We start from the raw sequence: 17,231 nt of genomic DNA, 5'->3' as shown, positions 1-17,231 counted from the left end.
TTTAAAATAAGCATTATAATAAGTACAATAGATTTAACACTTAAACGAGCGTGCTTCCCGACCGAACGTTAGTAGTCGCGTGCGGCACTGACATGAATATATACATCACAAATTTATTATTTAAAAGTTATAATATTTAAATAAATAATTGTAGAATTGTCATAAGAGCAAGTAATATATCACACAAATATCAACAAACAAAAATGAAGATGTAAATAGTTATTCTCCTTCCCAACATTATTTATTCAAATAAATCGCGAGACTAGTTTTTATTAGTTACAACCTAACTCGAGCTTTTCAATTGCTTAAACAACTAGTATACAACTTATAACATTTATAGTTATTAAATTGATTATTTTGTTCAATTTAGAAATGTGGGATCAAAAAATTATTTAGCGCACAGTTTCGTGAATTTGAAAATGTATATAAAATCACACATTACATATCAGCACTACCATCCAGCTTTAACTTATAAGGCTATTGTTTAATATTTATTTTATAACATTTGCATAAAACTTTTTCTACTCAAATAAACATTTATAAAGTTACAGATAAGTATTTAGAATAGAAGATGCCATGCTGATGACCTTGATCTTGACATATGTTGTAGAGGCAATATACAGATAAGGACCTTGTTTTGCCCAGAAAGTTGTAAAATCATGTAGAATAGTATACTATTCATTATATACAAGATAACATGTAACGAAAATATAATAAAATTTCTAAAATGAGACTTATGTAAATATATCTCGAAAATAATATGAGACTGCCGATTAATTTATAAGAAAAGTACTTGATCAGTACGCTCTCTTCTATAACGTACGTCAAGGTTAAGGTCGTCGACGCACTGTTACCTAATCTCAATGTTTACCAATTTATGAGATTAAATCTTAACGTCATCTAAAGTAATTTAAAAACTCAAATTTCACTTATAATTAAAATCGTATTAATTAACATTTTCTTTACAATTTTATGCTGCAACTATCATATAATATATTTTTCCTTATAATGTCCATATGGTCCTTGTATAAAAATCCACGAATAAAGTGACTTTGTTTTAAATTTATCACGTTTTTTATCAATGCAAAGTCCATAATTTTTGGTTTTTGATCCAATGTACTTGTATTTGAATAATTTGTTTTTGTTCGTCTTCAGCCTTGTTGATATTTTTTTTTATTGTATTACATTAACAAGCAAAATATTAATATTGTAATATATTAATATTAAAATTAAATATCAAAATTGAAATACAATATTAAAATTTTGTGTTTATTTTCTTGTGAAATCAAAAGTTCGGTTAGACGTAACTAAAAAATTAAAAATAAAATGATTGTTTCAAAATAAAGCAAAAACATTAATTTAAAATCAAACATAAAAAAATATCAATGCTCTTACTGGATAATAATATAAACTTTTTAAAATAAAATAATAGTAATTATAAATAGTCAAAGTTATCTTCCTCCATATCTTTCAAGTACTTACTCATGATTTATTAGAATAGTTTTAAAACTTATGACAGGAAGAGACAAAGATTTGTCCAGGATGTCACTAAAAGTGTTTCTAAATTTGTTTTGTCTGTGCTGTTTATTTATAATATTAATGTATTCTAATTCTTATTTAATTTGTTTCAAATTAAAAGTAGAAAAAAGAAATATTAAATTTTAATGCAAATAAAAATGAATTAAAATGTGGGGAATGACTTAATATTTCGCATTATTACAACTACATGTATTTATATATTAGTAGGAATTGACTTACATTTTGAGAGGCGTTGACGATATTTCGTACCGCTAAACGTATCTTACTGATTTTAGAGTGGATAAAAGACTAATCACTTGATAGCAAAAATGCGACAATCACGTTATTTTATGATTGAGATGATGAAGAATATAGAAGATCGGTAATAAGAAAAAAACTTGAATTATTAATGATAATCAATTTTTTGAAGAAACACCATACACACACACACACACACACACACACGAATTTTACTTAATGCGCATGCTAAAGTGTTAATAAATATTATATGTAGTGATGTTTCAATCAAATGTATGAATACAGTAAGACACAATAAGATAGTCAAAATTTGCGTGCTTTTATTTGATCTTACTGAAAATTTTTATATTCTTTTATTTGACTGAAACTCTATATTTCAAATTGTGACAATAGAAGTAAAAACTTATTAAGATTCGAAATCAGAGAGTGGTTCAGTAGAGCAAATTAATATATTTAAGCGGCTCTGAGTGTACGTGCGAGATTCATTTATTAATTATTTCAAATTTTAACAATAGAAGGCTTATCTATTGTTAAAATTTTTAATTTACGCGAGCCTAGAAATGCGTACTTACATTTCATTTTTTGAATTTATCAGAACACATTTTGGATATAGAACCTGTCAAATATAATTAATAAATCTCGCACATTTACCCAGTGCGACTTAAGTATATTAATTTGCTCTACTGAATCACTCTCTGATTCTCTATATTTCATTGCAATACTTATTATTAAGAATCAGTATAACATTACCAACAGTTATTTGTACGTCCAACGAAAATTAGTAACAGGACACTTAGTCCAATATTTTTGATCCGTGGAAATTCTCGGGAATTAGTGGAAAAATCAATTTTTTTCTTTACTATATCTTTCTAGTTTTTTTCTTTACCATATTTTTCTAATTTTTTTTTAAGATAATGCCACTTTTATTGTTCTCTACTTTAACGACTTTTAAAACTTTTAAAATATGACATAAGAATATTCTTAATAGATAACATAACAATATAAGTAATTTTTCAATTAAGTCTACTATCGCTATTACGATAGTACGTTTCGGCAAAAGAAAAAAAATGAAAAAAGCTAGATTTTCCTTCAAATTTTCTGGAAAAATAGGAACACTAGTACCCCATTTTTATAGTTATTTTATTCCGTATATTTTAGAAAAAAACTTGGTTCTTTCCTCAATTTTATTTTTCTAAAAAATTAAAAATACTAACCCTAAAAGGAGATGAGAAAAGAAAGAGTATGTAACTTACATAAGTTAACGCTACAAATTCGTAGGCAAATAGCACTTTTGTAGTTGATTCGAACAACAGATCAGTGATTGTCTGCGAAAAAACTGACTACGCAAAATTTTTCCTTGTAATATATGCCAGAGACCACGCGACGTGTGCGATTAAAGCGGATGGCGCGCACGAGATCGATCGCGAGCGAAGATCCTGCGAATCAAGATCGACGTCGGCGGCAACCGTAAGACTGTATTCGCGTTAGTTAAAGAAATCTTAAGTAAGCGAAAAAAATGCGGGACGTCCCCAGCGAGATTTTTGCGCTACGAACTGTTCCGCGTCCGATAAGCGCGCGACGGTTGTCATTACTTACGCAACTCCTGTTGTATTAATAAGATGAATGAGGCACGTATAAATATTATCAATAGTCTTCTGAGACGTGTCAATAACGCGACATCAACTTTTATCGCACGGTCAAGTACGCTTTATGAGTTACATCGGCTAAAGATACAAATAAAATACAGATGAATTAAATGGATGTCATATTAATATAATAACTACTTAATTTAAATCATTCAAAGCATTAACTTGATCGTCGGAATTATTTAAATTTTTACTTATTTAAACATAGGAACTATATCTTTCCATAAAGAGCCTATACTGAGAAAAAAAATTACTTCAAGCAAATATAATAACTTAAAATCCATTTACTTGAATCAAATAAATAATTTATTTAATTTAAACAGATTGCCCTGCTTCCAATTAAATATTTACTTGCGGTTAAGTAAATTATTTCATTAATAAAAATTTACTCACTTTAAGTTACTTAAACGTTATTTAAAGCCAAGTAATATTTTCTTACAACTGTTAAATAATTTTCTTAGATGAAGTAAATACATTTACTTAAAAGTAGGAGCCATTTTTTAAGAAATATTTATTTAAATTTAGTTTTTAAAGTAATTGAATAAAAAAAATATTTATTTATTTTAATAAAACCAATGTACTAGTATTAAATATTGCTAAAATTTCAAATCTATTAAGAATATTCTTATGTAATATTTTAAAATCATTGAGGTAGAGGACAATAAAAGTGACATTAACTTACAAAAAAAGCAAGCATATTGTCACTTATAATAACAAAATATTTATTTTGATTTTCTAAATTTTTCTTTATTTGAAGTTATTAATTTATTAAAAATAAAGGCATATTTGAAATATATATTTACCTGATTAGAGTAAACTAAAAATAAAAACTTTGTTTTTTGAAAAATTCAATTACAAAATCATTTACTTAATTTCAAAGAATATTATCTTAAACTAAAGTCGTGGTGTTTTAATCCGTAATAGTCACACAAAGTTCAAAAGACTCCACGCGTCCTTCTTCAAACTTTAAAGGTAGACAGATCATTCAAAATCGAACAACCTTCTATGAAACTAATTTTTATCTAAAAGTATACTTTCTTGAGAACATACTCCTAAATTTTTGTTGAATTATCTCAAAAATTAAAAATTTTATGAATATTTTTGTAAAAAATGTCAAATTTTGCAATTTTTTTTATTTGAATTGGTTTATTACATTAAATTTATCTGAAGGCACACTATTTTGAGAATACACTCCTAAATTTTTGTTGAATTACCTCAAAATTAAAAATTTTATGAGTATTTTTGTAAAAAAGTCAAATTTTGATGTTTTTTCTATTTGAACTTTTTTCACTATGTTAAATTTAAAAAAATATGAGATGATAATAAAATATTAGATGATAAAGAATAGACTTCAAAGTATGTTCAGTAAAATTTTTGCGACGAAATATCAAAAAGCTGGCAAAAGGCAACTGATTTTGTGCAGGGGAGTTCAGTGGACTCCATGTGACCATTATGTTATTATTTGGAAGTGTGACCATTACGGGTTAAAACCAAGAACATATTTTTTTTTATAATTGTAAATAAATATTTCTTGTAATCAAAGGTATTATTATTTTGGAATTAAAAAATATTTATTTTTATTCTCAGTAAATAAATTATTTACTATCTATATGTGTATGTGTGTGTATGTGTATGTATGTGTATATATATATATATATATATATATATATATATATATATATATAGGGTGTCCCATTTTAAAAAAACTCACCTTGATAATTCTTCAATAAAGCATTTTCAGCAAAAATGTTTTAGACAAAAGTTGTATGGTTTTGACAGGGACATAAGATGGTCATTAATATGACCTTGAATTGCTTTAAGGTCACGTAAAGGTCACCTTCAATTTTTTGAATGGAACTGCCTACTTTTTATTGCATATTCTCATAGCTTATCTCGAGACTTTTCCAAAACAATATAAATTAATGTTTTTTCGTAAAGTATTTTTCGAGTTACAAGACTTGAAAGTTACACATATATATATATATATATATATATATATATATATATATATATATACATACATAATATTTATTTGAACGAAAGAAATTATTAATTTGACATTAGAAAATAATAATTTCAATCTAACAATTATTTCATTCAGTACGTTTAAGAAGTATTTATTTATTCTAATAAAATGTTAGCTAATCACACAGTTTCTGGTGTTTTAAAACCAATATTTTTTTGCCATTAATAAATAAATATTTTAACAAACCATAGAAATCATTTGTTTGAAGCACACAACAAAAATTTACTTTATTCAAATAAATAAATTTGGAGAACAAGTAGCGCGGCGCGATCGACAGATGGCGCAAACGCTTTCTCGAGAGTCAAATGCAGTCTCTATGATTATATAAGGAGTGAAGCGAATTCGAAGTCTCGGAGCCTTTGCGCTCGCGAAAGTCTTTTCTCCCCATCCCATCTGTAAACTCTCAATAATCTAATTTTTACATTTTTAAAAACATTGATATACGTATTAAGTTTGATGCGCAATTATGCTTTAGTACAATTGCGAAATATTCACTATAATTAAGCATTCATTAATTTTCAGTTTATCAATCAAAATAATTTTGCATTGTCGAGTAAATATTTATTTTTTTTTAGTTATTTTTATTAGATTCAAGAAATGCATATTTTGAAACTCGATCTAATACTTTTAAGTAGCGACCTTTCGTCGCGAACAAAATTAGAACTAATAGACGTGAAACGTGACAGATTGATGAAGAGATGATGTCATGTACGTCATTTTGTTATTAAGTGTTTTATTATGAAAATATGACTTGTCTCGTATTTACCAAATTCGTAAAAATGGACCACAAGTAAAGTTTCTTTGACATAAAAGCATATTTTGCATTTCTTTTAATAGCTATCCGTGTGTTTTCCTGTCAATAATCAATTTTAATGCGAATTTGTGAGTGTTGAAAAGAAAAAATTAGATCTTTATATTTATACAGGGTGCCATCCCTGAGCACGCAAAATTCTAGCCCTGTTATTCGTAACTTTTAAACTGTTGCCATTTGAAAATTATTATAGCTTCAACATTTTGGTATTAGAATTTTCGTCTTAAAATTTTCCAAAGAATCCATCATTAAAATATTTATCGTTGGTTTAGGAACATCTTGTATAAATATAAAGATGTAATTTTTTCTTTTCAACACTCATAAATTTGTATTAAAATTGATTAAACTCACAAAATTGAAGCTATTTAGTAAAAATCTCATATTATTCACTAATTTTATATTATAAAAATAAGCATATAGTATATTCATGTTGCACAATTAACATTAAATTATGGATCCAAACCAATGGAACATTTTTTAAATAAAAATATAATCCTTTAATTCCTTTTTTGAATCAGTTCTCTATGATAATTTTTAAGAAAGTTATGATTTTTCAAAAATTACTCTGCGTTTACTATAACTTTGTTCACATATTTGCTAAAATTACATAGTTTTATCGATTTGTTATTGTCATTTCACTTTTTAATCTTATACTAAAAGGTTGAAACTAATTGTAAGAAAAATTACGATTAGAAACCATCGCATTACGGTGTACATACAGTGGTGAACAAAATAGTTATGACACTTTTTTTCAATGGTTTTTGAAATGTAACCTGCTCACCGAGTGATTGAACATAATTTGTTATGTGTGAATCCAAGCAATTACGTCCACCGTTCGATGAGTAAGTCAGTGTTCTAAAATCCATAAAAAAAATGTCACAATTATATTGTCACCCTGTAATAGACTACACTCTTCAATAGAAGCGTAAAATGCGAGTGTCACCACGATGGTTAGTAAAGAACGAAAAATGGCTAGTAAGTATTAAAATAAAAATTTTATTCTTACTTAATTTATTTTAATATTCCCATAAATAAAATAATAAAAAGAAATAAAATGGACGTTAAGTGTTTATATTAGCAGATACCTTATGGATGACCTTTATCTTGATATATGTTATAGAGGTGAGGATACTGAAGAACTTTTCCTTATAAAATAACCGGTCTCGTACAGTTTTCGAAATATACACGAAACTCATTTTTAAAATTTTATTACTTTCCTTATGTGACACCTTGTAGCTTCGCACAGAAAATTATAAACTCATATGGAATAGTACACTATTCATCATATTCAAGGTGTTAAATAATGAAAATAATGAACTTTTAAAAATGAGTTTTATGTAAGTATGAAAATTATACTTGAAAATTATACGAGACTGCCGATTAATTTATAAGGAAAAGTTCTCTCTTTACTTCTATAACATACTATACGTCAAGATCAAGCTTATCGGCGCAGTGTCCTCTAACGTAAATAAATAACAAATAAGCTTTATTCAGCTCATAATAGTATAATTTATACAGTTAAAGTACGTTTTAATATCTTTTCAACAATATGTTGCTAGAATGATATTTAATGACGACATGTAACGTTTCTGAATATGTAGTTTGTAATGTTATATACAACGTTATTGTAGGCAAAGCTTGACGCAAATCTAAAACTTTTAATAACATTAAAATGAGAGTTATATAACATTGCATGTGATGTTGCATTGATATTTTTCTTATGTTACAACATTTAAGTATAATTAATAGAATGATTCTTTTTATTCATTAAAGAAATATTTATTTTAGTATTGTGAAAATAGTTTTCTGAACATTAAATAAAATAAAAATAGAAATATTTTTTGAAACGAAAAAATATTCGGAAATTTTTTTGGGAAATTTTTGGTCGGTTATCCATACAAATGATAACATTTAACTTTCCTTGACTTCTGTCTACCGGAAATAATCCATGAATAGGTACTTTATTAATACGTATGCACTACTAATAAATCACTTTAATATACGTTGTCAAACAGATAAGATATGTAATTGAAGTGTATTTTTTTCTAAATATACATATATAAAGTTGTAATTTTTTATTGACTTTATATATATATATATATATATGGAATAGCGTTGCGCGGAAGTAACTTTTCTACTATTCGTTTAAATAAGTACATAACCAAAGAAATCAATATGACACTATAATTAAATTAAATATAAAGAAATTAGTTACTTTTGATCGTTATTACAAATAAATAATGTAAAATAAATATCAGATAAATATTTGTTTAAATCATTACTTTAAATGAGTTATTAATGTAAAATAAATAAATTAATGTAAAAAAATGTTAAACGGTATTTTTTAAATAATTATTTTAAATGAGTAATTAATCTGAAGTAAATATTAAATTAATATTAAATATATGTTAAATAAACATTTTGAAACATTAATTTTATATAACTTTTAAATGTTCTTATATAATATTTTAAAAGTGTTCTTAAAATATTATTTAATGATATATTTTTTAATGTTTAAAATATATTAATAATATTATTCTAAATATTTTATGTTTTATTTAATATTAAAATAATAAGTATTTCTTGTTTTAATGTTTGTATTATTAATTTGTTTAATTTTTATATAAATAAATAATTTTGTCGAAGTAACAATATGAATAAAACGTTCAATATTCCTTACTTATTAAACATAATATCTTTCGTCTTTTCTTAATTTTTTTCTGCATTTATATTTTTTTCGAATATTAATAAATTAATTTATTTAAACGCTATTTAAAATTCTTATCAAATTTAGTAAGGTAATTATACTTATCTTAAAACGTGACCTTTGCAAGATAAAAACAGTGAAACATATTTTAGATGTACTAACATATTAATTAGGACTTTATTGGTATTATTATCATGTTGATTGAGAAGATATGATTAACAAGTACATACACTCACATATACTTAAAGCCTATTGTAGATAAGGATAATCATTTGGATTTTACTGATGCCTTCTGTTGATTATGCAATTTTATAATATTATATATAGAATTAATACATTATGACGAAAAGAATATTAATTAAGTAATTGCATCATAGAATATCCCACGGAAAGTTGTTGAAATTAATTAACTTTTATTGTGTAACAGAATGAAAAAATACACGTTTGATAGAAGACATTTGACAGTTTTATTTTAGCGTAATATTCTGTACAATATAAATTGTTTACTTAATTTTAATAGATTAATAAAAGAAATTTTGTAGAAGACGCAGCAAAGATTTTGAGTATTTAAACTAGTTTTTTAATGAATTAATTTGGATTTTTGGTAAAACTTTATAAAAGGGGAGCAGCCTCTGATGACCTTGACATATGTTATAGAGGCAAGGGTACTGAACAATTTTTTCTAATAAATTAATCGGCGCTCTCGTAAAGTTTTCGAAATATTTTTGGTGAAAGAAAAAACAGTTTTTCTTAATTATTACAGAAAAACCATTTTTTATTTCACTTAGTATATCTCGAAAACTGTACGAGAGCGCCGATTAATTTATAACGAAAACTTGTTGAGTATCCTCTCCTTGATAACATATATCAAGATCAAGGTCGTCAGAGGCTGCTCCCTTTTTATAAAGTTTTGCCAGATTTTCTTTAAAATAATTAATTCTCTACATAGTTTATTGGTTCTTCTGTCATAGTTATTCAAAAATTACATATATAATTATTTTTATCGGCTATAAGAGGGTCAAAATCGTATTAGAAAAATCGCACTGTACATAAATTTAATCAGTGAATTAAATAGAATTTAAGAAGAAACCCCGTGTAAAATCGATTTTTTTCACATTTTCTGCTTTTTGCTGAATTTGTTAGGAAATTATCTCAATGAAAAAAAACATTAGAAAGTTAGAAACGACATTATATTTTGTTGATTATTGCGTTCAATCTTTTATAAATAAGACATCCCATATAGCACCGATTATTGCAGAAAGCTTTCTGAAAGGTTTCAAAATCATTTCAACCTTTCACATTGGAATCTTCCACGTAAAAATAATTTTTGAAAAGTTTAATTGAATTATCTTTAAAACATTTCACTTTCATTATTGAAATAAAAAGCACGTTGCAAAATTAATTATTCAACAAATTTGTTTATAACAATTATAACAACTTTAATAATTAAAAAAGCGTTATATATATCTTTCTTTAATAATTTTTCCCGTTGAATTGTTTGGCGCAATCAATTTTCCATTATAGTCAAGTTTTAACAATTTGTTTATAACAATCAGTTGCAAAATTGATTTTTGCAACGTGTATTGTACGTCAATAATGTTTTTTCATATTGCGGTACTATTTCTAATTGTTATTTTTTTACTATCTTTACTGGTTTGGTCATGGGCAGGAACAACTTTTAATTATTTATATAATTTATATTAAAAATATTTAAGGTTATGAATAATCAGGGCTAGTGAAAGTGTTCGCGTGATACAAGATGCAAGTTCCTTCCTGTTTATATCAGCTTTACTTCAAATATAATTTTTTACTGCCGACATCCCAATTATACACTTAGCTTAGGAGCTAGCGTATTAGGTTATTGTGAAATCTTAAGTTCTTAAGTTCGAATTCCGTTGATGCGTTTAAAAAAATTTTAAAATAATGCGTAATTTTAATTAGTGAAATAGAATCTTATATGTAAAAGAATAGTAAGATTTTGTTCAAAATCTAATCTAAAAAAAGTTTTTTTTAATGTTTTTTATATCAATGCTGGCTAAAATATCTTTGAAAAATTTCTGAAATATTTTATGTAAGGAATTGAAACATTGCAAAATGTTTTTGCAACATCTCTGAGACAGCTCTGAAAGATTTCAAGTGAAAGAATCGCGGACATTTTGCTATTGCAGAGCTGTCTCAGAGATGTTGCAGAAATATTTTGCAATGATTCTGAGATGTTTCAATTTTTACATGAAATATTTCTGAAATATCTCTGAAAAATTTCGATGCTCTATAGGACGCTCTTTTGCATAGGGCGTGCTTGGACAAATCACGGAATCGAAACAACATATCGGCCACATATCGAACGGACCAAGTCCGCATAATCACCGTGGAATTACCTATTCTGTTAGTTACGCGTCATCTCGTTTTCCTTTACTTAAGAGTTATTAACACGAGTCAGTAATATTTCATATAGCTTATTTACGAGCTATTGTTTTCTCCGTTATAACTTTTCCAATTAATTTAGTTACGAGTTCTTGTTTTCCGAATTATTACGTAAATTTATTTACATTCTTTTCTCTTCGCGTATACTATTAAGTGCTTTTTTTTGTTTGCGGCTTTGCTAAGTGACCATTACACTTTTGGTTTGTTTTATTTTGTCAACGGCTGCATGTTATTCTTTAACTGAATAAATCAATTTACATTTTTTTATCAAACAAATAACCGGGTACGATTATTTCGAGTACTTGACCAAGCGACCAACCGGATTGATCTCGAATTCCCGCACCGTGCGAAACCGCGTACCGTTACAACACTAAGTTATGTATGTAGGCTTGAATTATTGACCATTTTATTTATTTATCTCTTATAATCTTTTCCCCTTTTTTATAACATGGGGAAATCGATCATGGATACCTTCTCCGGGAAGAGGGGGAAGTTATGTCGGACTCCTACCAACTAAAACTCCATGGTGGTGCTAAGTGCATAAAGTATCGTAATTGAACTAGCAAAGACTGAAAGAGTTAAAAGTCCAAAAATTTATTAGTATATATAATATTTTATTTTTGAAATTATCAATAATATCGATAGTTTTAATGTTTTTTTGCACTATCATTTACTATGGATACTTTTTATTATTTTATCAAAAATTGTCGACGTTTAAAACTATCAACGTTTATATTCATAGGCCCTCCTTAAGAAATGAGAATTTCTTGTTTTTGTCTGTCTTTATTTTGCATAGGGTAAAACATAATACATGAGACAAAGACAATAACAAGACTTAAATAATAATTTCTCGTTGCTCAAGGAAGAACTATGAATACGGTCGTTAGTCTTCATGTTGCAATCACTTGTTGCAGCAGCTCACGCCTCTCTTCTTTCTGTTGCTGTGGTCTCTGTCTTTCAACATGCAGTTGTCACTTGTCACTGTATGGCAACAGCTTGGAAAGAGTCTGCTTTGCAGGAGAGTCCATTTGTCGTACCAGGGACCCTGCCCGAAATAAAATTTTGGTCCGGTTACGGTTATGGTCAGAGATAATATGCAATTTTCGGTTTCGGTTTTGGTTTTGTAACTGATAACGATTACGGTCACCGTTTTAATTTCGGTTACGGTTATAGACGTACAATTACCTATTGTAAAATTTAATAACGTACAAAAATAATAATGTATAAAAATAATACAAATATAAATATCATACTATAAAAAATTCCTGTTTATTGTAAACAACACTTGTTTAATATAAAAATGTTTAAAAATCATTGGAGGTTTTGGGTCCTTCAAAATCTCATTCTTTTTGTTTTTATTTTACTTTAACATTCTCAGCAACTTGCAGCGTTATGGGTTATTTTTTTTTCTGGTATTAATGGTAATTTTTCTCTATAAAATAACATAATAATCTTAATCAAATTATCATAATAAAAGCAAAGAAATAAATAAGTAACCCTCTGTAGACACCCTGTGATATCGTTATTTATTGAAAATCTAGAAGTAAATATCTACGGTCTTAAAAGTTCAATTAAAATTGTCTAATTTTTTCGGTCCTCTAAAAGAACCGGAAAAATTGAAACATAAATTTAACTTTAAAAATTTAGTTTTAACATTACAAAAATCTTATTCTTTTGTGTTCATTTTATGTTCACAAATTAAAAGAAAAATTAATTTTTAAAATCAACTGCATATTTATGGAGCGTTAAAAATATTTTGAAATAAAAGATGAAATCTAGATGCCGTGTATCTTTTTCTTTTATTCTTATCTCGTAGAGAGGGAACGTTGCATGTACTTTTTCTCCTTTTTTACCTGATATTCAGTATGATCTTTAATAGCATTTGAAAAAATCTGACCGAAAATCTGACCGAAAATCTGACCGAAAAAACCGGAAAAATATTTTTGGTCAGGTTACGGTTACGGTCGATTAGCCTGCACAATATTTCGGTTTCGGTCTGACAAAAATAACGGTTATGATCTGGTCATCGGTTTCGGATTCGGTTCGGTCAAGGTCCCCTGTCTGTACTTGCATCCTTTTTTGCAGGGAACGACGTTCCATCCCCGAAGAAATCATTGTTATAACAGCATCGGAGATCCTATTTGCATCCTGGACGAATCTCCAAAAATGTTGCACTCTCAGCTCCCGCGCACACTCTCACTCGCGATACGCATACTCGCGAAAGGAAAGAGGAGACTTTTCGTATTAGAACAGTTTTAGTTAAACGTTGATCTTATAATAAGAAGCTTTAACATACATATGACAGAACTTAAGCCCGAGTAATTACAATATTCGTTAGAAAATGCGCTTATTCTTACGTTTAAAAATTTATGTATTGATTTTTCGAGGCTAGTTGTACTAACAACATTAAAAGAGGCACAACAATATTATAGATATTTAATAAATATTTTACTAATATTGTATGCTGTCTGGGGAAAAGATTTATTCAAAACTTCTTTTTTAAAGAAGAATTATATACTAATGCATATGAAGTATTACCTTATCAAATATGGAATGCATAGAGATGTGTGCGAAAACTCTAAGAAGGTTAAAAAAGTTTCATTGATTATATAATATAATATAGATTTAAGACATGATTTGTATATAACAAATTAAATAAAAGATCAGCCAAACAGTCATAACGAGATCTTAATTAGTACTACAATAATATTTCATATGTGATATTTACATAGTTTCCAATTCATTCGAACTACGCACCATTACATCCGGTTTTAAGCGTAGCTCTTAAAAACGAACTAAAACAATATTATCACATAATTAAAATGAAAATCGATTTCAATAATATCTATTTGTTAACTAGCATCTCCAAATTCCCCAACCTGCACATCGAAAAAAATGAAAAATTTGTTTCGAAATTATTACCTCGACCAAAGTTTGATGAATCATCCACTTATTTGCAAAAGGTGTCTTACCCAGTTTGATCAATTGATAATATTTTTCACAAGAAGTAACATTCAAAGAACATTTTGTAAGGATAACGTGTAAAGACTTAATCAAGAGACGTGGCAGCAGCTTGCGCCATGTATATTTTTTTTGTCCTTCCGTTTAAAAGACGCTACCGCATCTCTTGGTATGCGGTAGCGGCTCGCGCCATGTATATTTTTTGTCCTTCCATGTAAAAGACGCTATTGCGTATCATTTACAGGAAGAAACACAATTTTTTACAAATAAATGGTTGTTTTTCTTAAACAAATTAATCCTATATAGAAAAAGGCATGTAAAGAATATATTGAATGTATCGAAGTTATTGATGTCGCTTTTCCGAGATGCTGATTGGTTTTCCCGTTTTGCTTACTTTGTGAGCTCCTATCATTGCAGAGATCGCGTTGATAGTTATACTTAATCGCATTGAGAGTTACACGCATAATAATTGTCAAGAAGTCAAAAGTAATTGCAAATTTATTGTTTCCTGCATCTAAAGATTTTTCTTTTTCTTTTCCCTTAGACGACTATATGATTATTTCAGATAAATTTTATTAAACGTTCTTATATTTATGGTTGTAAAAATTGTCATTATAAAAAATTGATATTTTGTGTTGTACCACATTTTCAGATATCAATTTCGTTTAATATTTATTATAATATTTTTATTAAAATGCTTTTTTGTGTACAAACTTTGTGAGGTTGGATTAGAAAAAGGATAAGAATGAATTAATAATAGAAGGAAAGAAAGAGTAAAAGTTTTGAAATGGGACTAATATAGAAAGGAGAAAGGAATTTAAGAAGGCGGAGAAGATAAAAATTAAAAAATTTTTAAATAAAGGAATAATAGGTGAATATCATGGGTAAATATATCGAATAGGGGAGGCTGCCCCGATGACCTTGACCTTGACATATGTTGTCAAGGTCATAACCCTGAGTAATGAACCCCGACCCGAAACCTCGGGGAGAGTTTCCCATGGGGACAGCGCCGGGGCATCCACCGCCGCTCGGACCTAAACCCGGATCAATTCCGCGCGGCCCGGAGACGGCCCAGCCCGACAGATACGGAGACTCCGAGATCCTGCCGGCCCGTCTACTTCTCCGGGGAACCGACTCCCCTCATGCCAGGACGCGAGCCGCGAGAGCGACACCGTCCCCAGACACAGAGGTCATCGGCCCCCCTCTTCTCAAGAGGCCCTTCGCGCAATGCGTCTTGGGCTCTGCGTTCGCTTTCAGACTGAAAGCGAACGCTTTCGCTGGTGATCTCTTAGACCCTTTTTATTTTTTTTTTTTATAACGGAGAGGAAATGCGTTACCGCATACCCCAGGCCCCGGGGGTGGCCTGGTAGTTATGTGGGGCTCTTCCCCGCCGACGACGTGTCGGTGGGGACATACCCACTAAAACCTCCGAGTCTGCCCTGGTCCGTGACTGGGGGCCTCCGGGAACGCGTTCAGCATACTTCCGGAGCCCCCCGGACCCGGTCGGCCTGAGCCGACTCGGCGCGCCAGGTATTTCCAGAGGTGGAAGCACCTGGCCGGGCTTGAGGACCTAGTCTGCCCTAGGTCGGGGGAGGGGGACACCATCCCCCCCCGCCTCTTCCCCTGGTGTTTCGGGGGTAAAGCCCGGGGTATCCGGCCCCCGCCGTAACCCCGGGCCTCTTCGCGCCGCGTTGACGGCAGCGCGGTCCTCCCTACTACCCTGGGGGGGGGGGAGAGAAGATCCTTTTCTCTCCCCCCAACCCGGCGAGGCAGTGGGGGGAAGCGACTCCGCGTTATACCGCAGGGTCGCCCCCCCCCAGACCGTCAGGTCGGATCTGCCTCGCCGGGCTTACCACCGATGTGAGGGGCCCTCCTCCCACGGCTGCGCGTCCAGAAGGCGGGGCGGCAGCCGCTGGGGAGGAGGGTCGCCCCCTCTCTGTGTTAGCGCCGTCGCTCTCCTCCTCCTCCCCAATTGTGGGGAAGGAGGGGGCGACGGCAACTGATCGCCCGCATCCCCGCCGCCTTTTGGCAGACGGGCCGCTGCGGCCCGGTGGGCGGGAGGCGGACCTCATTCTTCTTCGGGGCGGCCGGGGAGGGGGAGCCAAGGTGGGTCATGGCCCCCGTCCCGGCCGCCCCTGTCGTCGTTGTTGTCGCAGGGGGGCATGCGTTCCCCCGGCCTCCTCTCCCTAATGGTTTCGGCCTCCACCTTCTGCCGCATTACTTGCTCGCAGAAAGAGAAGACCGCGACCCAAGCGCTCTCCCTACGGACCATCTGGCTGATGATGGCCCGCAGGGAGAGGTCGTCTCCAATTTCTCTTCTCAGGACTCCGCGCAGCTCCTCCCACACTGGACAGCGTGTGCTACGCGGAGTCCTGGTTGGCCTCATAGTGGTGGCACTGCGGCGTTGGTTCCTTCCTTATCCTGCACAGGTACTCACCGAAGCAGCCATGCCCGGTGAGCACCTGTGTCGTCCGGTAGGACAAGCCGCCCCAAGGGCGGCCCACCCATTCGTCCAAGTGGGGTAGAACGGCCTCCAAGATCCGGGATCCTGCCGCCGGCGGGTCATTGGCGAGACTCTCTCGCCAAGAACTCATGGCCCGCCGGCGAGCCCTCTCTCGCAATAGCGCGGCGACCCTGGGGGTAACCACACCCCCTGCAGGCGGACGGCCTTCGCCCTGGCATATGACCATGCCAGGGCGTCGGCCGTAAATTCCCCCGGGGGGAGCCCCGCCAGTACTAAGGTCGCCGCGCTGGGGGCAGTGCGATAGGCGCGCACGATTCTCCGCGCCAGCCGCCGCTGCACAGCGTGCAGCACATCCCTTATGCGGCGGCTGGCCAACGCCTCGCGAAACCAGACCGGAGCCCCGTACAGGGCCCCGG

At 31.6% G+C, this 17,231-nt stretch overlaps 1 protein-coding gene across 2 annotated transcripts in view; it reads right to left on the bottom strand.

Annotated features, from left to right (window-relative positions):
• The window catches only part of LOC105194724 (cytochrome b561 domain-containing protein 2), a 49,452-nt gene extending 46,120 nt beyond the window's left edge, over positions 1-3,332 (bottom strand). For both annotated transcript variants that reach the window (XM_039454929.1, XM_039454928.1), the window contains exon 1: positions 3,030-3,332. The gene's annotated coding sequence lies outside the window, so the exon portion shown is untranslated. The remainder of the gene's footprint in view (positions 1-3,029) is intronic.
• Positions 3,333-17,231: the final 13,899 nt, after the last annotated feature.

This window comes from Solenopsis invicta, chromosome 11 (assembly GCF_016802725.1).
Source record: "Solenopsis invicta isolate M01_SB chromosome 11, UNIL_Sinv_3.0, whole genome shotgun sequence".
Taxonomy (NCBI): Eukaryota; Metazoa; Arthropoda; class Insecta; order Hymenoptera; family Formicidae; genus Solenopsis; species Solenopsis invicta.
The sequence above is the reverse complement of the archived record's forward strand: the minus strand, read 5'-3'. Positions and strand labels throughout refer to the sequence as shown.